The sequence below is a fragment of the Uloborus diversus genome, chromosome 4, assembly GCF_026930045.1.
Source record: "Uloborus diversus isolate 005 chromosome 4, Udiv.v.3.1, whole genome shotgun sequence".
In the NCBI taxonomy this organism is placed as follows: domain Eukaryota; kingdom Metazoa; phylum Arthropoda; class Arachnida; order Araneae; family Uloboridae; genus Uloborus; species Uloborus diversus.
In genome coordinates this window covers 156015182-156040881 of record NC_072734.1, presented here as the reverse complement: position 1 = coordinate 156040881, position 25700 = coordinate 156015182, and the positions used below count along the sequence as shown (strand labels likewise).

Sequence of the window (25700 nt, the reverse complement as noted above, 5' to 3'; positions counted from 1 at the left end):
GTGATTGGGAGTCCCATAAGGATAAGAGTTCTTTCTGGCAGAGGGTTAAACCTCAAAAACATAAAAACCTATGGCGGGACCCCTGACATTTTGAAAAGTAAAACTCAGAATACATTGAACACACACTGAAAGCTAAAAGCATTTTTGGACTGAACAAAAATATGCATGAAGTATGGAAATATTTTATTTCAGTCAGAGTGAAAGAGTCCAAATCCATTCATTTCCGTGAGTTCTAACTTGACGAAAGAAGTGTTTTCAAAGATAAGAGCTTTCAACTATAGATAAAGTGGCGGAGGCAAGAGCTGCATCAACACAGTGTGTAACCCTCACATTTTTATCTGCTATCTTTTTTTCGATGACAAACGTTAAACTAGACTCCCCAAAACGTATTTATCATTATTTCGCGTGCAAGTTACAAACTCAAGGTCTAATATTTATATATGCTGTCTTGCTTAAGCTACAGGCATTTGAATACAAAAAGAAAAGTATCATAAATCTCCGGTAACGTATAACTAATTTTACTATCGTCGTCTATCATGATCTAATTCCAATATAGAAATGTAGGGAGCGTTACTGCTACATTTATTAGAAGATTTACTTTAATTTTTAATTGTTATATACTATTTTAATCTAATGTGGTTTAATACTGTGGAACAAGTTGAGTTTTTTCTTACAAATAGCAAAAATACAAACAAAACATCAACGTGTAAGAGAAAAATAAGATGAAATTACTTTTTAAAAGTAAAAATATGTTGTGTAAAAAAATGCAGTTTACATTCATAAGGTAAATGTCATCCAACTAGACTACCAAAACACTCCCCACCCCTAAACACATTTTAAGTTAATTGCCTCTTCTGTAACAAACAAGATTCGGTTAAGGTCTAAAAGATGCAGCATCAAAAGGTAACTTATTTAGAAAATACAAGCACACAAACACATTAGGAAATATTCATGGGTCTTTCTTATCAGATGTGCTCTTCTGATTTATTTTTTTTTTCCTTTTCCCCAAGAAATGATCATTGTGAATTATTAAAAAAACATAAAAAGCTGGAAATTTTGGCGGAGTATGAAAAATGAAAAAAAAAAAAAAAATCAATCATATACAGAGATTATTTGTCTACGAACGAATGTTAATTTTGTCGACGGTTCCTTTTAAGATCAGATCCGAAAACTTACGCAAAAGAAACAGCTTATTTTAGGGCAACTATTTTTCAAAAAGCTCCTTCGGGTACTTTAATAGGGAATATTTTTGGTTGAATTTAATATTTTCATCTTCAGTACAAAACAATGAATTTTCATCAAAACGTCCCGATTTACTACAACGCTGTAAAATGATAATAGACTGTAGCTCATAAAAACAGCTTTAGGTACTCCAACGTTTAACTTCTATTGGAAATATTACATAGCACTTCATAAAATTTTAATTTTAAAAGCAGAGAAAATCAATAAAATATTTTCAGGAATGCATCGACAAATCAAAAAGAAACCCCATCTTCAAACCAACACAATAAATAGACTTGTAGTATCAAACAGAACTAATTATTTCTGTGTGAAATAAACATCGACAGAAATTGATTTCTCCCAAATTGAAATATAGCAAATGCCATAAATTATTCCAAAATAAATACCGCGGCAATTTATAATGAAATTTCACGAATCTCCTAAAGAGAAGAAAAAAAAAGAGAGAATCAATCGAATTACATTATCAAAACTGCAATTAACAGTTCGAACCACCAGAATTAATTAATTTTCATGGATCGGAAGAACAGAATTTCTTTCAAAACGTTCACAAAAGTCGTGTGATGTTCAGTTTGCATCAGAGGACGTAACTAAACAGGTTAATCTAATTATCAGTCGTAAAGGTTGGGTAGAAGTGTTCGCAGACTAATCCAGTTGTGTAGTAAAGAGTCGGATGAAGGATTTAACACGCGGGCATTTAATAAGCTTCAGTCGAGGAAATCGATGGACGAAGTTTTATTAGGGAGGACGACGCAGTGACGTCTAAGGCATAAAATGGCAAACGAGAGAAATGAAATGTTTCACACGTTTTGGAAGAAATTGGCTTTTAACAAAGCTATTTATGTATGTTAAATAAATAAGAAATACCAAGGTCAAATAACAAATTGCAGATTACTGCAGACACGTGTTTCGGTGTTACAAAGAACGCCTTTTTTCAATGCATAAGAAAAAAGTTTATGCTTGAAAAGACATGTCGGATGTCTTTTCATCCAATTTTTCCGGATGGAAATAAATCCCTTCGGATAATTATTTTTTTTTCTTCTCTCGACCATTCCCATCTCTAATTGATCCACAATCAAGATTGTCAATTTCAAAATAATTTCTGTACATGCAAAAAAAAACTATTTCTTCAACTTTTCGTAGATAGCATTATCGACTGTTCGGAGTACTACTCTTAATGAAAACATCTCCGACAACGTCTAGACCCAAACACAGCTTCTTTACCACTATAAATTAGATTTCCCATGATACAAACCATGCCAGCTTCAACTCAGCTAAATATCCGCTGGAGTTAAATTAACATTAAACAAAGATTTCGTATTCAGGAGTTGAACTCAATAGGACACAGAATCCATTAATCTTGAGCAAAAATGGCGCCTTGGATGATAACTAGGAACCAAGAACGAAAAACGCTAACCAAACCAGTCAAGTCATTGACCTGTGCGTTTCAGACCTTTTAGCTTATACATAAGTATGAGTTGTGTTATGAAAAAAGTTTAACTTTGACCCAACGGAAAAATTGCAATGCGTCATGAATTGGCAAAACTCGAAAGAGCCAGTGGACACTGAAAAAGCTAAGTGGAAATTGTTAACACGTAAAATTGGAGAAATCTAAAGTTGCAAGCACAAACTCTTGAAATGAAAATTACGTGTTTTTTTTTTTTTTTTTTTTTTTTTTTTTTTTTTTTTAACTACAAGGAATCCATTTACTAATACACAAAACTGCAAATTTAGAATAATAATTTTAGAAAAAAAAACTAATTTTTTTCCAAAAAGGAGTTGTAAAGAACAGTAATTGCAACTTCTTAAATATGCACTATTCTGCATGAACAACTTTGAAAGAAGTTGGTATGGTATATAACAAAACAAAAATAACATTGATGGTTCTGACACATCGACCAAAAAGCATGGACGGTTTTATTAAACGTACGGTTTTTTTTTTTTTTTTTCTTCTAAATACACATATATTGAGTAGTTACTTCTAACTACTGCTTTCACGGAATGCGTGAAATCAATTGGCAATGCCAGTAGTTATTTAGTAGTTCAAAACTGAAAAACGAAGTCAATAATCTATATTCTACACAATAATGATGAAAATTAAAACAATAAAACTTGTTAAAAAACGACTTTAACATGAACAAATAAGTGTAAGAATACTTGCCTTTAAATGAACTACACGAAAGACTGGAATTCACTGGAGTTTATATATATATATATATTCTTTAAGTTAAAAAAAAACTATTAAATTTACATCACTTTCAAAACCAATTTCGCATGAGTAGCAATATTTTCAACAATATATGTTATAGACAAACATATATTGAAATATCGATTATAAATATCAGTAAGATGTACTTTCTCATTTAAACGGTTTTTTTTCCTAGAGATAAACCAGTGATAAAAATCCATATTTAAGTATAAAAGTAAAAACAAACATGAAAAATTGATCTAAGCTCAAAAACCTTGCATTAAAAGCCGAGAATTAAGTTGTGATGGAAATGGGTTTATTGCCTTAGAGTACCTTTTAGTTTTAATGTGATTATATCTAAAAACGACAAAAGCTCTTGAGCAATTTCGATCGATTTAAGGAAGGGAACATTCAAAACAAAATATTTTCCTCTAATCGCACGATGCAAATGACGAAAAGAATTTTATTTTCTGTGGGCGCTAAGCCTTAACAAATCCTTTCTCAAAAATCCGAACTTTCGGGCTCTAACCAGAAGGGTAAAATGATTATAAGGCAAATGTAACTTCAGGATTTTTTTTTTTTTTTTTTTTTTCGCGCATTTTATAAATTGTCAGAGAGAAATAGAAATATTAATTTTCGTATCATTTCGTGTTCGTTTTAGAGTTAGTACGTAAGCCCAAGCATAAAATCTTCTGCATCAAAATCTTTTTACTATAGAGGGCAGAAATGAATCTAATTCGCCAACTCGATGTATTTGAAAATATAATTAACATACGTCAGTGCCATTAAGAAGAGATAAAATAGAGGGAGTGGGGACTTTCATTCGCAAAATGAAGGCCCCAAGTCACGTGATAGATTTTAAAGCGAAGCATTGGAAATCAGGCTTCTTTCACTACTTTAACGCAAAAACGTGTCAACCATTCGTCGATGTTGAGCCATGTGACCTGATGTCTTTGCCTCAAATTTAGCCAATGATTGGACTTCTTCCCTCTATTTACTTATTCCTGCTTTAAGGTCAGTGCTGTAGATGGAAAAGAAATATTTGGGGGAACTCACCAAAGAAAAAGGCGGTTTGAAACCAATTTACATTAAATTCGCATTCTGTTTACAATAACAAATCAAATATTTCGGGAAACGGCGTTCCCTAGCATTCTCCTCAGCTACAATAGTACAAATGAGGCAGTGAGAAGCAAAGGGATGCAAGTGGACATTTTGAAGTTTTGAGTAAAACGCGTTTAAAGATCAGATCCTTGCTAGGCTTGCATTGAAATTTTTTTTCTAAATCAAGCTGTATACCGGAACCTACCAGGGCTACTAGTACTATACCTTGCCCCAAGATAGAGGAGGAGTTCACCTACCATTTGTACTGGTTATCTCCAAATTTTTAATTTTGTCACTTGCATCCCTTTGCTTCTCACTGCCTCAAATAACTTCCGAAAGGCATCAACAGTAAAACATACAGCAATACACATGCTTACATACCTAACAAAACGGCAGTGAACGACACTATTCCACAGGCATTTAAAATCCATTCACCAGGGTACGTAACTAATTACAACTCATTCTCCTGTCTTAAGAAACCCCGCACCAGAAACATAAATAAATACCACGTCCACTCAAACAAATAAGCAAAATAATAAAGTTGAACATTTTCCGCCATAAACACTCAGCATTGTGCAGCAGAGTAGAACACAACACAAAAAAAGCTCATTTCTCGACATCAAAACTTGGGCTTTTATGTCATGGTTGACAGCCTCCTTGAGATCATGACTGCTTAAAGAATCTGTAGAAGCTCTTTGTTACTCGAGAAGGTATATCAATATCAATCCGTAACCAACGACACGGAATTCCGAATTCTTTTCACCTACGAAGAATCGTCTGCCTCGCATCTTGTCGGTCAAAAGCCACGCCCAACTTGTGGATTTTTACCCTCTTCAATATTAGTTTGGGTTGACGAACCCGTACTGAAAATGAAATAATCGAGAAACAAGAGTAGCGTTAGAACTTCAAATTATTTTAATTTAAAAAGGTTCGGGAACAACTAGTTAATTTATCAGCGTCATTTTTTAAAATTCCTAATCATTTGAGATTGCATTGCATATGAATACCTTGTGCAGAGAGCATGCAAGAAGGTCCATAAGTAGTCCTAAACTCATCATTTTTTTTCTTTAAAAGGAGTTTGTTAACATGTGAATCATTAACGCAGATATGGGTAATTTCGAAAACTTTTGGCATTTTTCAGTTATAAAACCTAGCCAACTCATCTAACAAGGTAATGTCAGGTGTAAAGTTGTGGTAACCTAGAAATCTGAAATGTTACAGTTTCATCAAACAAAAGGGCAAATGTGTCATTTACATTTCGCCAAACGTTTAGGAAATCTAGAGCTAAAAGCAAAGTTGCAATTATTTTCAATAGTTGAAATCACACACAAACTGAACATTTGGTGCAGAAGGGGGGGGGGGCTCTCGAATAATACACAAGGGAAAAGGCCGGAAAATTTGTCAGAAACAACGTTTGAAAACCGGAACACTTTTTAGTTAATTTTCCCGATTTTCTTCAACCCAACCCTTTCAACTAACCTAACAGAAAATAAATACTAACACGATGCGTTTATATTATCCGAGATAGTTTTTTATACTGTCTGATTGTTACTTAAGAGCGATAAATAGTGTTTAACTCCATCGAAATTCGGCGGCGCGACGGAATATCACATGACAAGCAAATAAAAACGTCTTACATGCTGGCGAGTGATAAGTAATATTGTGCTATCACCAGGAGGTGCTCACGTACAGATCTCAGGGCCCAGGACACAAAGCCACTTGGGGCACACCCCAAGAGAGCCAGCAAGTTACAGCTAACGCCCATAGTTTAAAAAACTAGACCAAAATATTTAGAAGTACACCATATAAAAATGAAATATTTAATTTTGACTGAATTACGAACAAAATACAATTTAATGATGGAGCTGTAGCTGTGGATGAGCATGATGAAAATTAAGTAAGAAACGAGATGTGTATGAATTTGGACCAAAACTTGCACAAATATTTTCTTTGGTTTGTAATTTGACAGCTCGGGGCAGTAGGCAGGCACGTGCGCCGAATGCTCTCCCGTAAACTATTCTAGTCTCTGGCTATGTCTGTTGCATGTCTGCTTCAAAGGTTAAAAAAGCTCAGGTTAAAAGCTGGATTTAGCATTTTATTTTGGAACAATTCACGAATGAATATGCATTCCTTCCTCTTCCACGAGCTTCATCTCATATCATAGCTATTAATTATGCATGTAGCCCCAGCTACTTGAATAACCAACTTGGATGGTGCGAAATTCGATGATTCCCTTGAACCGGATTTTTCTCATCTTGTTTCAAGTTATTACACTCCATGAGTCAATCGTATCAAAACGATTGAGCCACAAAAGACAAAACACAATGCAGGAGTCATCGTACGAAATGTGAGTGTGAGGAGAAAGTAATATGCCGAATTTTTTGTCGCATGCCTCATATCTGCTCTGATTTTATCAAAATAGAGATGGAAACACTGAAGTAAAAAATGCAAAATAGCATGTTCAGTAGTTCTTCCGAAGTAGCGTCGAAAAACACAAGAGATAATTGGTGCGAGCGGAAATGGCCCATCTTCAACCTGTCGCCCCTTTTTAAAATGGAATCCATCCCCGAGTGCTAGTCTTCACTTTCGAGAACGAACAATAGTTATATTTCGAGATAAAATAAATAAGGGGAGAGTAAATTGTACCTACACCAATTTCCAACACTTTTCCAAACTTAATTTACCAATGTTTCGTTCCTGCATCCTAATTCTCGTTTAAAATGTTTTTCAAAAATCGTAGCATTAAAAAAACCATGATATTGTTTCCAACCCGTAATTAGAACTTGTATTTCTGCACTATCAATAGTGTTTTTATATTTCTTTATACCCTCTCCCATGAACAGAATTTACAACTTGTTTTGTCAGTCATCTTTTCGAACCCGAATTTCACCCAGTTTAAGGAATCAAATCTGTCATTCTTGGATTCTGCTGTTTAAATCTCCTTATGATCTTTTTAAACACCTCAACTTATTTCTTTTTGGAATCATCCTTAGAGCAGGAATAATTCTAAACCTTGTTTGCTACAAACTGATTCATTTCTGAGAGACAACTCACCCTCTGCCAGCCCCCTCCCCCTCATGTAATTAAATTTCATTTCTTGTTTCTTTTCAGGAAAAGCAAATGTGTCTTTTCTCCTTTGAAGAATTAATTTGTCACTTCCGTTTAGAACATTTCGAAATTTCAATTCCAGAAACCACATCTATTCATTATACTTTCACCTGGCACTTATTCAGGGTGGCGACAGGAACTGTGAAAAAAAGTTCCCTGACTTTTCCCTGATTTCCCTGATTAAGTTCACCAAATTTCCCTGATTTACGTTACCAATAATAATTTTTTTCTTTCTTTGCTCTACTTGAAATCCATTGTATGTTTGTATAAAATGCAGTATTTTAAACGTTTTAAGTTGTGTAAAGTTATTGAACTAAAGATATATTTAAAAAAGATGCTACTTTTTTTAATAAAATGGTTAAAAAAAACATATCAAGTCAATTTTTTTCTGAAAAAAACCCTACAAAACAGGATATTAAATTTTTCTACACGAAAAAATTAGAGATAATTAAAAAAAAAAAAAAACTTTACTTCCAGAAACCACTTAGCATAAGAATTAAACTATTAAAATTACTCTTAAAAACATATGTGTATTTATGATAGAACTAAAAAGTAATTGAAATTATTTTGAACTAAGTTTTCAAACAGTATAATAATTGTTGCAAGAATAACAAGTAATAGTGAAAGAATAGAAGTAATGTAGTTATTCTTATATAACTAGTTGAAATATTTATGCAAAACAGATGAAACCATTTGACATCCATTCATAGGGAGCTTTTCTCTAATCAAGAACATAGGTTTTAATGAATGAATACAGCATTTTAACAATAAAAAAATAAAGATATTTACTTAAGTTCACAAGTTAACTCTATTTCAAATGATTTCAGTATGTAACGAAAAAAAATCTTAGATTGCTTTTGTAATAAACAACTTTGAAATGCAAGAAAAAAAGAAAAAAAAAGCAATTATCTAATTTTAAAATATATAAAGAAGAATACAACTTGGTTATAAAATTAAAGAATTACTTAAGTCTGAAGAAAAGAAAACCTTTATAATCTGCGGTGACAACAAATAGTATAACGGCAAAAACAAAGTTTTTTTTACTGAAAGTTCAATTTTAGCAATTAAATGAAAAACGCAAAAAAGTAATAACTTTTAAGCTTTTATAGTATTAATTCAAAAACCAAAGATTTCTTCTTGAAATCGTGATCACAGTAGGCTAATTACTTCGAGACAATGGAATAAAGGCAAAGGAGCTAAGGCATTAATGAAGGCTTCCTCTTTGCCTGTATGGTTGTTTATTTTACGTAGCATTGAAAGCGTAAAGGGAAGTTTCAAGCTAGGTAAAATAAACAACCTAACAGACACAGAAGCAATCTTAGGAAGTTCATACTGTGATTAATAAGTAACATTCAATACTTTAGACGTTGAGGAAAAAAGATGCACAAATATGCGGCAGTGTATAATCGCACCTCATTTTTATTTTACTTTTTTTTTCTTTGAACAGATAATTGGCGGAAAGTGCGTAGGGAATTAGAGCACTTAATTTTGTAGAGCAAAAACATTTTTTTTTCTTCATAAAATCAATTTTCCCTGATTTTTTGTAATTTTTCCAAAATTCCCTGATATTTCCCTGATTAATAAAGTTCCCTGACTTTTCCCTGATTTCCCTGATCTGTCGCCACCCTGTTATTTAAAGACTAAAATATGTCATTAATTCCTTTATACAACCTTTTAGTTATATCTACCACGCTCCAAGGATTAAATATTCCCACTCCGGCTTTAAGAAAATTAGAGTATTCAAAGATACATGAAATCAGGGCTTACTTGCGATTAAGCTTTTGGTAACCGAAAATTCGACCAGTTTTCTCTTTCTCCTTCTACTAACGTTTTACTTCGAAAATACGGTTGCTTCCTTCTTCTCTAAATTAAATTTAACACTAACCACCCACTTCATCAAAACATAATTTCGCTTCAAATTTAAAGAGATTAACATGACGTTCGCAACTAGGAAAGAGGTGGATTTAATCACCAACACAAATTAAATTATTTGAGTTTAATTTTAAGGTTGATTTAAACTCAAATAATCGAATTTGTGTTTTACTTACAGCAGATTGATTTTTTTTTATAAATATTTATTGTTTTTTAATGTTCCCTATATCTTTTACAAATATTAATAATACACTTCTACATAATTTTCATTTAAGTAGAAATTTTACAGAATTTTCAGATTGGGACAGCTCAAACCCAGTCCTGCACCTTAATCTTGGGGGCGATGTGACTATAAGAGTCATAATAAAATAAACATTCCAGTACCAAAAAAAAAAGTACAGTTGAATATGTTTGGTTATGTCCAATGAAAATGACCGATTTGTTTTTTTAGTTAAAATTATTTAAAATTTCTGCTTGCAACTTATTAACTAGATCTAATAAGAAAAACACTTAGCTTATTAGTTTGTGACCTTCAAAACAAAAACCTTACGTAAGTTAAATGAATTAATGAATCTAAAAATAAAATTTTTACAGTTAATTTTAAAGTAAGGACTTTATAAGGCCTAAAAAATAGATGTCGAATAAAATAAAAAATGCAAAAATAAAAAATGCAATGGCAAGTCACGGACGTGAAATAAGTAAACATATGTATGCTTGCCATTTCCTCGAGAGCGGTCGGGATTTACGGGTCAAGCCAACAGCAAAAATTTCAGAATTTTACAAGGAATTCATTTATTCTTTTTATCTTTATACGACTGAAAATAACATATTTAAAGAGACAATTTACAATCTTTTGCAAATTTGACGATGAAAACTCGTACATTAAAAATTTCGATACCAATCAAATCAGCGGATTTTTCTGTGTAAGATGTAATGTATTTGGAGCATCTAAGTAACAACAACAGGTGTTTTAGCTCAAATTCTAAAGTCTTTCCTCGAGTAAAATCAACTATAGTCGGGGCAAAGCTAACTTGATAGCGAGCATTTTGAAGACGACGCATTTCCTAATCACACCCACACCATTGTTTCCCAAACATTAGATTTTTTCCCCTTTTTATTATGTTTATTAATATTAATCTTAAATTTTATTATTGTCTGCACGAGAACATTAGAATGAAAAATAAAAATACCCAACCTGGAAAATGAATTGATTTGAAATACATTCCGTCTGCTCTTCACTATTGCAAGGTTTTGTCTTAAATAACAAATTTTGAGAACATGCACTTTATAATTTACGATAAGGTGTTTTCCTACAAGCTGTTTTGCTTTTTAAGTTCCGATAGAAGTCCCCTTCCAATTTAGATTTTTTACCTTACTTTTGTACTTTCAATAATTTTATTGCTGAATTCCGCTAAAAATTTAAAATTCATCAATTATTCTGTGCTTGCACTTGCTTCGGTTTGTGCCTTCTGATTCTATTCAATAATTTGGGGGAAAAGAAAAATAAATAAATGAAAGGTTTGGATAAAATTGAGTTCCACGTTCCCACAAAATTGTTCTGAAAACAAGCCATTTATTCACGTAACAGAATCTCATCCTTTCAGCTCAAAACAGTTCCATTTCATGAAAAAACAAACTCAGTCACATGAATCTAAGCAAGCAAATTCCGTAGAAATTTCGTCACTCAACAAATGAAAAAACAAAACAAAATCCAAACAGAGCCATGTGCCAATCTTATGTATCAAAGGACACCAAATCTTTTTACCTGAATACATTTTTTTTTTCTTTTTAAATCCATATTTATGAAGGATTTGGAATAAATAACCTTAGAAAAAGGCAACCTCAGCCATCAGTTGAATTGAGGTTTGTTAAGAATTGCTTGAGCACCTGGCAAGTTGCCTAAATTTACGCTCGCTCTTCATCGCAACGAAGAATCTTGTCTTTCAAGTGAATCACTTTTTAAAGTTATCAATACACAAAACAGATCAGACTTTCCTTAAAATCAGTGCACCATATGATCACAAATACCACACACCGCCCACTTTTTCCTGAAAAATATGTTTCTAAATTTGAGTGGAGACCATAACAGGCACTTTAATGTCCTTGCGCTACTCTTTTATTACTACGCCTACACAAAAAAAAGGCCACAGCGCTGCTAACTCGATTTTCACCACATCTTCATTTCCCAAAACTTATGATTGCTGCAAGCAGTTTATTGATAAGTAATTTGAATGAAATTTCTTTCCCCAACAACCTAGTTTTGGGGAAAATGGCAGCAACGAAAAAAAGTGAAAAAAGTGGTTGACTACATCAAACAGTTTTTTAGTATTATTTTGGAATGGTCTTTCAGGAGCAGAGATTAGATAAACTCTTTTTAAATTGCAATAAAACCTCGTTTGTCTGATATTCTTTGAACTGGTATCTTGATTAACCAACAGTGATTAGTAAATTTAATGTATTCATTGATTTTTTTGGGGGAGGGGGTGTAACCAATATAGTTTCAAGGTCACTTGAGACAGCCATTAATGTTGAAATCCAGAGAAATTTTCTGTGGGCTCCTGACAGCAATTTTTAAGTATTATCTTTTATCCGTAATTCCAATTAACTGCAGGTGGTCTGGTCTCGACCACTTTGGTTAACCAAGGTTTTACAGTATATCTTTATTTTTTCTCCAGAATTGTTCTAAAATAATATGATGGATGTGCATTATATTCGATAAAGTGATATTATGTTGAATTATAATGTATTTTGCATCAGTGCATAGCGTTTACAAGCAATGGTGCAGCGAAGGTGGGGTTTTGTTAGTTAAAATGAACCCCCAGAGTCATTGGTTTGCCTTATATTTTTTGCAGATCGACTGAAAAATACTTTTGGAACTTTAATGTCGAAAAATTGCCTGTAGAGCTAGCTCCTCAAGGGAGGGTCGATTGCCCCATCGCCTCTCCCTTTATCAGGCCATGGTGTCTGGACCTTTTACCAGTACATTAGGGAAGGACAAACATAAAATATGTTCAATAATTATGCAAAAGTTTGCAAGACTGAAAAAATTTTGCTGTGAAACTGCTAAAGCAATACCACTCACAGGGTTGCCACAAAAGTTCAAGAATGAAATTCCTTGACATTTCCAGTCAATTTTAGAAAAAATTCCAGGATAATGAATGTCAACTTACGTTATTTAATATCGATACAATATATTTTTTACTGTAAATAAAGCTACTTTATTAACCAAATAATGCTTTAAAACATTATCAATAATTTTTAGCAAAATTTGGGTTCAGTTAAGACAAAATTAATACTTAGGTACAAAAGCTCTGAAAGACCAGATATTCCCAATTAATACTTTTATTCTTAAATCTCTGCAATTGTGTGCAAAAGTTTGTTTCCCTTTCAATGCAAACATTTTATTTTGCACAAAACTTTTTGTTAGCACTCTTTTTTACACTTTTTCTTACTTTGCAAATTTTTCCTATTGCAAGATGATATGTGCTAGGGACCATTCTAGCATAACTGAGCATATTATAAAAACTCTCGTTTAAGTCTTCCTCCCTCCTTGCAGCATGAATAACAGCCTTCCGTCAGTCCGTAATGCTACAAGACTTTCCTTTCAAATTTTTGACCAACATGCCCTTGTTGATACTACACTCTAAACAAGTAGTGTGACATCTTTTTAAAAAAAACATTGATGTTTAAAGAAAAAAGATGTTCAAAATACCAATGTTTTAACAAAAACCATGATGGATGTTTCCAAAAACATCGATATCACCACTATTCACAGCTCTGTAACATAAACACGTGAAAAAATTATCAGCATTGTGATAAAGGGATAAAATCATAACATTTTTCTTTGGCAATCAAGGATCCATAAAAATCATAGTTCATTCTGTTTCAAAAATAAAAATGTATGCTAAATATTCTCTGCAATGATGATTCAATTTAAATTTATATTCTTAATAAATAAGAGTATAGAAAATTATTACACTATTCTTCTAAAATGAACTTTAATTTTTTTTTTTTTAAAGATTTTTTTACAAATCCTTAGCTTTAAAAGCAGATGAAGAACTAAAAAATTAAATGCTCATTGTTTTGCAATTTAATATTTTTACAAAAAATATGTAATTGCTAATTAACTCAATACAGTTAAAGTTTGCAAAAAGAAATAAAGTCATTCTAAACCAGAATTAATTAAAATAACTTCCAACCGTTGAAATAATGAAAAAGTTTGAAGCATGTATAATAACTGAAACATCAAACACACTAAGCAATTTTCGGCGAAGTCACTTTCAATGTTGGCATGTTTCCCAAAGAGCAAGTTTTAACCTATAAAAGCGAAAATTTTGAGATTTTAAAGTTTTATGATCATTCATGAAAAAGAAAGAAAAAAAAAAGTATAATGAAGGCTATTAAAATATTAGTAAGATCACACGTACTTTAGGGAAAATACTAGTAATTTCCAACTACGCATGGCTTGATTTTTTTTTTTTTTTTTTCAAAAGAAGCAAAATAAAATGTTATTATATAAATCAGAGCTTGAAAATTTTCGTATAGATTTTTTTTTCTGTAGCCTTATTACATTTAGTACTTAAAAATGAGCTTAAATTTTCTTCCTCTCAACTATCAGGAAAATTCGCTTATCTGGAATGCGACACCACAACAGTTTCACTCCTCAGATGCAAAAAATAAGAAGGAATTCCTTGACATTTCCAGAAATTTCAATAATTTCCGATTTTTCCTGACCATTTTAGGTATTTTAATTTTTTTTTTTTTTTTGACAACTCCATATTTTCCAGGTGTGTGGCAAATCCTGCACTCAATGACTTTCAGTTAAAACATTCCCTATGCTCCATTTGTTACTTCAGAAAACTAGACATTTCAGTGTTCCGCAGCTAAAGTTCAACAGGCAAACTGAAAACAGGACTGTTCTGTTCAAAACAAGGTATAGTCGAACCCCGATTTACGCGAATTCGTCGGGACCGAAACGTTTATACGTTAAATCTGGATTTGAAAAAAAATTTTAAAAACTGAACTTACCTTATCTAACACCCCTAATAAGCAACTGCGCAAAAATATCCACAATTAGGAAGTGAAACTGAATTAGAAACTTTTTATTCAGCATTGTACGACTTATGACAATTTAGTTAATTTGAAATTTTAAGCTGCTGAGTAATGATGTTTCACAATTTCCTTGATACTTGACTCAAAATAGTTCTCTTTTGACTTTATGGAGATAAGAAAATACTGTATCATTTGCAGCTTGCTGCATGAGATATGTTTTTACAGTTTCCAGGCCATGTAAAATTTCTTTTGAAAAAGGCATTAGGTTTTAATGAGAGTTTTATTATCGCTTTCTGCATCAAAATCAATGTTGTTGGTTGCTGTTGCCCCCTCGCCCATCAAAAATTGCTGACTGATCCCAAGAAAAGTCTTTTTCTATTTCATACAATATGGATATAACATTTGGAAAACAATCTAAGATTTTCTAATAGAGACGTACCAAGTACTCGGTAACTACTCGGTACTCGGCCAGTTGCCGAGTACTTGGTACTTGGCCAAATTTTTATCAGGTACTCGGCTATTACCGAGTAGTTGTAAAAAATAGAATATTGTTCCAAGCAGATTTTAAAATTAATAAAAAAAATGAAAGCATATAATATACTGCAATCATTTACAATTCAAATTTACAAGTCAAATTTAAATTTTGAAAATAATGAAGTTCATTATGCTTCAATGCAGTAAATCTTTTATTTTAATGCCCCAAAGTTAATGAAACTTATTAATGGATTTTTGCCACAAGCAAAATTATTTATAAGAAGCATAAAAATACCTTTTCTTAAAACATAAAACAAGGTTAAAAGCACAAATTTGCAGAAACAGCGCAGACACGTGTTTTTGCATTTCAAGGAATGCTTTTTTCAATGCACAAAATGTGATCTTATAGATTTAAAGACATACGACAAAAGTCAGATTTTTTATATTTATTAGTTCACATTTTATTCACTGAAAAAGACATTCCTTGTAAGCAGAAACACGTGTCTGAAGTGCTCCTGCACATTTGTGCCTTTAATGATTATTAATCTTTGGTGGACTAGAAGTACATAGATTGATATTAATTTGTTTCAATTCCAAATTGATTAATCCTACCTTTTATTTATTTGTTAATTTTTTATTTAAAAAATAACTTATTTGTAAAAATTATTGACACAAACAAAATCTTTTAAATAATGCATAATTAAATTTAAGCTGGAATTTTGTTTTAAAGACTATTATTTGGAGGTCTATACTACTATTCCAATGAGTTCAAAATTCATCATGTATGTAAGGATCTTCTTAAAACATAATTGAAACTCTGTCGAGTACTCGGCTACTCGGTCAAAGTGCGACTCGGTACGTCTCTATTTCCTAACTCAAATTTAAAAAAAAAATTTTGGGGCTGTTAAAATAATTTGTAAATTCAGGGTTTATTATTCGGTAAATTGGGGGGTTTTGCCTTCATTTTAGACGGGGAAAAAGAAAAATTCAAAAATTCGTTAAATAGAGGTTCGTTAAATCGGGGTCTGATTGTATTTAACTTCCTTATTCTTAATACTCATAACAATACAAGACCTCAATCAGTTTTAATTCTATTGATTTGTTACCCTAAATATCACAAAAGATTGAGTGGCTATGTTTTTATTAAGTGATTGAAAGGAAAACCTTAGTACACTTCTTCAGAAGAAAATAAAAAATATGAAACTAAATAATTTTCTTATTCTAAAATATAAAATTTAGAAGTAGAAGAGTTAGATGTTGAAAAATATATGTGCCATCCAACGATGGGTTTTTAACAGGACAGGTATATTGCATGTTTGTAGGACAGGTGGTTTTTACTGTCCAAAAGTCTCTTAAACTGTCCAAAAATAAAGCTAAAGGAGTCTGATGTAATCAATTTGTATTTACAGCAATATTTGTAAATTCATTCAATATTAATAAGTTTTAATTAATGAGTATTTGACAATATTTATTTTTCAAATGTTCATTTTTAAAAATATTTTACCTTAACTGCCAATAACTGTACAGTAAACTCCAGATTATCCACGTAATGTGGTACAGTAACCATAGTACAGATAAGTAAAAACCACAGATAATCCGAATAACAGGTAAAAAAGGATACAGTAAAACCTGTAAAGTTGACCACCTTTGTAAGTTGACCACCTGTCTAAGTTGACCGCTTTTGTCAGGAACGGAATTAGTCTTATCTTATGTAATGAAGGAAAACCTCTGTAACTTGACCACCTCTCTATCTTGACCACCTGTCTATCTTGACCACTAATATACACCAGCTTTGGTTTGGAGTATTGTAAAAAACCCTTTGTAAGTCGACCACTAGGCAAAAGCATTAAATGTGCTAAAAGTTTCATCAGTTATGCCTCAAATAAGCAACCAGACCATTTTGGAAAAACCTATGATTATTTATGTTGCCATCGAAAAACATTGGGCTAATGTTAAGTCCCAGAAAATGAGCCAAACTTCAATAAGGAGTTATTTTGTTGAAAAATAGATTACTATGGTTACAAATGTGCAAGAAAAAATCAAATGAAGAATTCAGGGTTCGTACTCAATTTCAGAAATTAAATGAAGGAGTTTTGGAGGAGTTTTGAAGGAGTAAAATGATATTTTGAAGGAATAATTTTGAGCTATCCTTATAAATTTTGTCACTTTTTTTCAACAGATTTGAACCCCTTTCCCCTTCGTCACACTTTACCTTTCTCCTTCCCTTGTCACATGTCTTATCTTTCATAAACATATTGTTATAATAACTGTGATGTCACTTTTTTGGCACCCTCTCTTTCCCTTGTCACAATTTCTTGAGCCTGTCTCCTCTCAAGGCATGACATCCCTTGTGGATGACTCTTTTTACAATGTAAAAACTGCAATTCACTAAACAATTGCTTTTTTTAACAAAATCACTTAATATAGTACATCTACTAATGTATTTTTTAATACTTAAGTATTGAACAAACTGACTTTTGCTACTGAGAGTGTGGCGGAGTAAAAAGCAATAAACATAATATTTGTCAAAATAGTCAAGTACCATTTAAGCATGATTTAATTCACTTATGAAATGTCTTAGTCATCATCTAATAATATTTTCACATTCAGCTTTTATGACTTCTATAACCAATTTGTAAATCACATCTTTATGAAAAAATATATCAAATTACTACATTAAAATTGCTCTTATACCTTCGCCCCTGTGACAAAGTTAAGTTGTCGATCGAAGTATTTTAAATTACTGTCATAAAGGACGATTATGTAGTCTTGATCCAAAAAAGAAGGAGTTTTGAAGGAGTTAAAACCAAAATGAAGGAGTTTGAAGGGCCCTTCAAAAAAATTTCCTAAATGAAGGAGTATTGGAGGTGTTTTGAAGGAGCGTACGAACCCTGGAATTTGAGTCACTTTTGATTTGTTATGAATTTTTAAGAATTGTTAATATCAGTAAGTAGTTTTTCATAAGCAATGAAGCATTTTTTTTTTAATCAATTCACAGAAATTTTAAATTTGTATGATACTTTACGAGTCAGTCTGGTAAATAATCTCTAAAAATATTTAAACAACATTTTTCCTTATTGTTTTAAAATGTTAAACAATGAAAGTGAGTTTAAAGTATTCCAGTTAGTTAAAAAATAAATGCATGGGACAAGAAATGGCAAAAAAAAAAAAGCTTTCATTACTACCCTCTATAAGTTGACCACCTGTCTAAGTTGACCACCAAAGTATTGCACCGCAAGTGGTCAACTTACACAGGTTTCACTGTACTACTGTATGTGTATACAGTAGCTAACAAATATGAATAACACTCACACATACATTTAAATTAAAGCTAAAAATATTGCATCTACTTAGATTGAATATAAAACATATATGTAAAGTTTAACCCCTCCCCCCCCCCCCAAACAATAACACATTCATAAGTTTAAAAAACATTTAATAAGTTTTTTAAAAAATGAAAAAATATGCAGATTATCCAACCGCTGATAATTGGGGGTTTACGGTATTTTATTACACAAAAACTTCCTCATGTAAGAGTTGTTAGTTTTGTAAAAAGAAATTCACAACACTACCTACAAAACTAATTTCAGTTCCATTTATAACCCAAGGTGCAAAAAAAAAGCTTAGTTTTTTTAATAGTTTCTGCACTTACAGTAAGTTTTACATGTTTCAATTAAAATTCTTTTTTAAATTATAGATTCAAGGACAAATTGATGGTTAAATGTAAGCACTTATACATAAAATACATCGCCAGCTCAGTCATTCCATCCAAGGACTGCAGTTTCGTGCTTATTAGCACGCACCACTCATCAGCTCAGAGTACGAATTGACCAATCAATTCCTATTAGTTGTTAGGAATTGACTGGTCAACTCCTACTCCGGGCTGTTGAGTGCTAATAAGCACGAAACTGCAGTCCTCGGATGGAACGACTGAGCTGGCGGTGTATTTCATGTATTTCTGCCTTATCCCTGGCTATAGGGCGTAACTTACTGAAACGTAAGTACTTATATATTTTTAAAATTGAGCAATTTCTTTTTTTTATTTCTTATTTTTAATATTGAGCTACAACTACAATAAACAAAAACTATAATAACTTCATATTATTCAAAAACAAATTTTTGGCATTCTCCAAAAGTAGATAGGTGGTAATTTAGTTTTAGATCATGAAATGGCATGATCAAGAGTAGAAAATCTACACAAAGCTGTATTAAGAGTCTCAAATATTTTTTCTTCAGTTGAAAATTGTCATTCATTGCCTTTAAATCGATTTTTGAGCTCTATATTATTAACACTTTCATTTGCACATGTACACAAATATTGGAAAATTTGATTACTATTTTATTAAAAAAAAATAAACTCATGCACAGAAATTGAAATTTACAACCAAGAATTTAACTTCTATACAACTTTATTTAGAATCAGCTGCATAAATAAATTATACATATTCCCATGGAATAAATGTTCAAGAAAAGTATTACTTTGATGCATTTTATGATGATATTGTCTCACAAAGTACAATTTCTCTAAAAAATATTTAAATGAAAAAATAGAACCGACTTCAAAACTGCAGCTGGAAATGGCTCTAAAAAGTAAAAAATAATTTTATTCTTTGAGCGCCATAGATACTTATAAACATATATTTTGAAGTCGGTTCAAAATCGAAAATGAAAACTATGTAATAACCATTTTTGGTTTGTATTTTTCATGAAAACCTGTCAAAATTAAGAACGTAAAGGACGCTACACAGATAGGTTGGTTAAGTAAGACTTTATTGATTGTTTTTGAGCACACTTCAAAATATAATATGCTTAAAAGTAGTATATGGTGTTTAAAGAATAAAATTATTTTTTACTTTTTAAAGCAATTTCCAGTTGCTGTTTTAAAGTTGGTTCTATTTTTTATTTAAAATTCTTTATTTCACTCTTTTTAGTGTAAATGTATTTCAGAAATAGTATGTTACCATCACGAAACGTCATATAAATGCCCTATACTTAAAAAAAACTTATCAATGCAACTAAAACCATTTAAATATTAATGGTTCTTAATAATTAATGATTTAAATTAGTAAATTTATATTTCACAGCAATACAAGTTACTCATGATAAAAATCCTATGTCTTCTTTCTTCGGCCATGTTATCTATTACATGGAGACCCTCTCCTCTCCAGACTATATCATTGAAATTTTTAGAAAGAATTAAAGAGTTTCTTAAGTTTTACCCAGAGTTGGCTCAAGTAGTTTTTCCGCCCTAGGCAATATTGACAAGTACCGCTCCCCTCCCCATTGAATAATAAAGATAATAATATAAAATATTATATTAATAAAATGAAAATAATAGTGTTGAGAGCTCAGAAATGAGTAGTGGACTGTATTATGAAATTTTTAAGTATTTTATTAATGCCAAGGGGGCATTGAATTGATAATGGTTCCTTACATAGGCCAAGGGGCCATTACATATATGTGCAGGGCACAGCTGAAATAGTTCTTCGCATAGGCCAAGGGGCCATTACATATATGTGCAGGGCACAGCTGAGGATTACTTCCTCATTCGTTGAGCATCCAATTGCTTCTGCTAGCTTACTCTTACTTGCCGTAAGTGGCACTGTTGTAGGGCGTGACGGGGCACACCGAACAAATAGTAAAGTGCTTAAAATTAAAGTGACTTTCTAGTCAAATTCCAAACTGGGTTCCGTATATCCAAGCACTGGTACACACTTTAAATTATCTTTTTTAGCACTAAAGTAGTGCATTTTATGGCATTGAAACATATAAATATTTTTATAAGATTTTAAATCATGCAATTTGCTGCCTCTAAAATTAACTTAAATTCCGAACTATGTCTTGCATATCCAATCACTGATGCAGACTCCAAATTATTTTTTTTTAACATTGAATCTGTGAACCTTATAGTGCTGAAACAGATACATACTTTTTTAAAAATGTTTCAACTTTGAAATTTGCCGCCCTTAAAATCTGCCGCCTACCCCAAGAGCCGGGCCTGGTTTTACCTTATCTTTGAGAGCTTTGAAAAGCAAAATGTTTTCTTTGCCTGACCTTATCCAATTTTGCACCCCCAGGTATGAAATAATTTTCTTAAATTTAAACTTTCATAAGTCCTTTAATTTCTTTCAAAGCTCTTTTGAATTATGACTGCAGGTAAATCCCACATCTACTAATCTCAACTCTGTGTGATGTGCTCTATGACCTATGACCGCACTGTCCTGCAGCGGAATTCCACTGCTTTGACTTCTAGAATCAAATAGGAAAACATAAGAGAATGGAACACTACTTTTTCTAGGCACTATAGCATGGCCCGTGTGAGCGCCATCTATTGGGGCCATGAATAGAGAAATCACATGAAACTTACATTTTTTGCCCATAACTTATTTTTCAATGAACAAATATGGTCAATCAAAGGTATGTGACCTAAGTTAGCGCAGACCCTAACCATTAAAAATAGAATCATCAAAATCAGTTCACTAGGTGAGATGCTATGAGTGGACAAAAAAAAAAAACATACAGTATGAACTGATAACCGCCTCCTTTTTAAAGTCGGTTAAAAAAATATATTTTTGGACATTTTCGGACAAGTTTGATCACAAGGGCTTTGGGTAGAATAGTAAAAACCATGGTTTCTACTGTAGTGCCCAAAACCTTGCCAACCCTAACCTACTCTCTTTTTTTTTCAATCTTATTTTAAGAAAAGTTAGTAAGGGGCAAAGTTAAAGTAATGAATCACGTTAATGTAAATTTAGATGTTAGTAATATGGTGGATGGCGGTGGCATATTTAAAAACAACAAAATTATAAATATTCTTTTAAAACTATTATTGCCCTGAAACAAACAAAAAAAAAAAACACTTTACATCACTCAAATTATAAACTCATAAAATATAATGCACAATTAGAATTATATTAGAATGATTTAAATTGTAAAATTTTATAAAAAATTAGAATTGAATTTTTTAATTACTGTGTTTTTAAACTGGGCTACATACAAAGTAAAAATGAAAAGCTTAGAAATAAATGGAAGAAAAACAGATAATATTGCAAAAAGCTAAACCATAAAAATTACAGATTATCCCTCCTCAGTTTAAAGAACAGTAACTAGCTGCACTTGCAGCACAAATCAAAGAATTAGTGAAAAAAATCAACTGATATTTCACCTAACTGGAATTTACTAAAAAATTAAATAGAATTTTAAATATCAGTTAAAGGGGGAATGCATACTTATGCAAGCAAATAATTTGATCAATCCTATAACCTAAAAAAGTTCTCTAAAATAAACTTGTCTTTAAGATTTGAAATTTACTTATTTACAACAAGGTTTCGTAAGGGATATACAGTAGCTCCCAAAAGTGTTCATACACTTGGAAAGTTTTTAGTAAAATAAAAATAACGCGAAACTAAATTCGAATATGAAGTCAAATATTTGTTCACATCATTCCTATGTCATTCTAAATACAACCCAGTAGTTTTTTCAAAATATTGACGAATCTTCTTCTTGAAATGAGTGAAAAAACGAAGAGACAGAGAAATAACACGCCACAAAAGTCATCGTACACTCAAATATTTTCGAATAAATTCATGATTAAAATTATCATATGCCATTTTTTCAACATTTTTGCATTGTGTTGACCCTTATAAGTCATTTGGCTTTATTTTTTATTTATTTATTTATTTTTTTTTTTTGTTTATTTATTCCTTAAGATTGTGCTCATCATTTTAAAATGGCTGGTATTCGTGAAAAACAACTAACACCATTCGAAATTTGAATTTTCCTTACAGTAGCTGTAAATTGGTTTGAAATGTCTCTAAACTATTTAATTTATTCCATTGGATAGTAAAGTGCTTGATAAAATGCTTTAAAGAAAAGAATCGGACCGAAAACAAGGGAAGAAAAGGTCAACCGGCTAAGTTGAGAAAGCGTGATCGGAGATTTAAAGTTAAAAAAATTATGAAAATTACACATTTGAGTGTTGTAAAAGTTTCTACATATTTAAATGAAAATTTTTACATTTAATTTTCACCTAAAATTGTTCGCCAAGTTCTCTGGTTAGCTTTATTAAATTGGACCTCTTCCCGCAGAAATTTTCCTGGTTGTGCGAAAAAAAGAAAGCTTACGCTTTTCGTAGCAAAATCAATGATAAATAAGCTCAAAATGTTTTGGAATTATGTCTCACTTACAGATAAAAATGAATTCAACATTTTTGGTAAAATTGTTGTATAATTGTAAATAGAAGAAAAAATTAGGAACTGAATCTTAAAAGACTTAGTTATATCAGTTAATCAGGACGGTAGAGGTGTTCTAGTGTGAAGGTGCATATCAGCATCAGGACTTAGTAGTTTGGAATTTTTTGATAAAATAATGAATCATACTATTCTCTTAAATAGTTTAAAAACCAATTTTGAACTTTTAGCCAAAAATTTGATTATTGGAAAAAACTTTGTTTTTTATCAAGATAACGATAAGAAGCACACAGTTTTCAATGTTTGCATCTAGTGCCGCAAAAATTGCCCAAAAGCTTAGAAAATACTTCCTCAATCTCCAGATTTGAACTTAATGTAACATAATTAGAGATATCTGCAGGCTAGATTACGAGAATACGGCTTTAAGTTGAAAATAGAGCTATAAAAAGTACGACTCGAAGTGTGGTTGAACACTTACTAAAAAATTTCGAAAAAAAAAGAAAAAAAAAGAATGAAATCATTCCCAGACATTCAAAAGGTGTTATTGATACTGCATAACATTCTACTAAATAATAACTTAATAAAAAGTTAGATTATTCAACAATAAATAGACATTTTTTAAGGGTACAAAGACTTTTGTGAGATAAAATTTCCGGCACTTTTGGGTTTTTGAAAAATTAAGTTTTAATATCAAAAAAACTTTTCATGCCAGTTTTGTTAAAAATTGATCATAGATCTTATAATTAAATAACCTATTCCGAAATATTAATTCTGACCAATGGATAGAGGCCTATTTTATTGAAAGTCGTAGGTGTACGAAGACTTTTGAGAGCCAAACTGTATATACAAGATTAACTATTTGTACAAAAGCAAAAAAAAGTATGTTTGGGTTGGCTTATTACATATCAGTATTTTTTTTTTTTTTTTCAAGCAAGCTCATAACAAAATGATCATAATTTTATACTTTTTTTTTCTTTCCATATATACTTGTGGATTATGAATGTGGATTAATGCAATAAATGAAACTTTATCTAATCTAATGCAAAATTTGAAAATATAGGAAGTTGTTAGTTATATATTTTTCCCTCTAGAGGATAGTTGCAATCTTTCTTTTTTATTGGGGGGGGGGGATTATTGAAGCACTTATAACAAGCGATCCAAAAATATAAGCTACATGGGACACATTTCTGCAATCAAGATATTTTTCAACTTAAAAAATATATATAACAAAGTACTTATTTTCTAATGCAGGAATTTTAGCATTTAAATTTATTTAAGAACAATAAAACGTGAGGAAAACTCAGCAAATCTGTTGCAAGAAATGCATATTTTTATTTACCATTTAGAGGGGGTGTGGCACTGTGTCTAGACCGCCATTTTAAGAACAAATCTTAGCATGCGCAAACCATACTACTCATCCAAATAATCCTTTGCAGCAAATCAAAGTATGTATCAGAATTTTTTAGTCCTGAATGTAAGTAAAGCTAAACGAAATAGATGTAAACATCACACCCAATCGGCTGAAGTACACGTACTAAAATTTTCGCGGCTAGGCCTACAGCCAGGTAAAACTCGCGCTACAATGCTAATGTTTAAAAAATGAAATATTTCGACTTACCCGAACACAAGATGGTGAGTATGAAATGCCAGATGGGAAGATAACCTATCCAAGGCTTTGATAAGTGATAAAAAAAAAAGAATAAAATTCGAAAAGTTCAAAGTAAAGCAAATTTCATCTCCAGAACACCCTTGCTACACCTCACACATTTGAAGCTTTGTATGGTTGCCATATTTCTGGCTGACCGTTTTGTCGCCAATATGGGAGTTTAATAAAAATTTCACTGGGAGATAAATGCATGAAGCCAGTTTTGCGCGAAAATTGCATCAGAGTTGGGAGATGCAGGCCGGTCATTGTCATTTCAAAATTTTCCTGGGGGAGTGAGGCAACGCAAAGGACAAATATTCAATTCATTTTATTGGGAAAAAACAGTAAAATGTATGCAATATGTAAAATTTCATTTTGTTAGAAAAATACAAGGGAGTCAATTGACCCCCTTGACCGCTCAAATCGTGGACCTGGTGAAAAGTAATGGATTTAGTAGATTTCTATTAAACTTTTCCCTATTTCAACAATATATTGCACAACATTATGCATTATTGCGCATATTGTGTTAGAGATTCGCCCGACGGGAGGGGGTGTATTGTGCGGTGGGGTTGACTGCGACATTGAAATTTTTAGAAGGAAGAGAGGGGCTCGATTTCATCTTGAGAGGGGGGGTGGAAGAAAATATCCTGGGCTCCCCGCCAGGGAATGATTTACGGCGGAGCATTCGAGGCCCGGGCCACCAAAGGAAAGGGGTCACCAGGGCCTGATTAACGCACGGTCCGGCGGGTCCGCGGACCTGGGCACCACAAATTTAGGGGCACTAAAATAGGCTAAATTAACTTCCATCATTTTTTTTCTGTTCCAGTGAACG

General features: G+C 31.9%; 1 protein-coding gene across 3 annotated transcripts in view; it reads right to left on the bottom strand.

The window, feature by feature from the left end:
• Nucleotides 1–24997, bottom strand: part of LOC129220404 (band 4.1-like protein 3) — a 115430-nt gene extending 90433 nt beyond the window's left edge. For all 3 annotated transcript variants that reach the window (XM_054854820.1, XM_054854819.1, XM_054854821.1), the window contains exon 1: nucleotides 24842–24997. The gene's annotated coding sequence lies outside the window, so the exon portion shown is untranslated. The remainder of the gene's footprint in view (nucleotides 1–24841) is intronic.
• Between the last annotated feature and the right edge of the window lie 703 nt (nucleotides 24998–25700).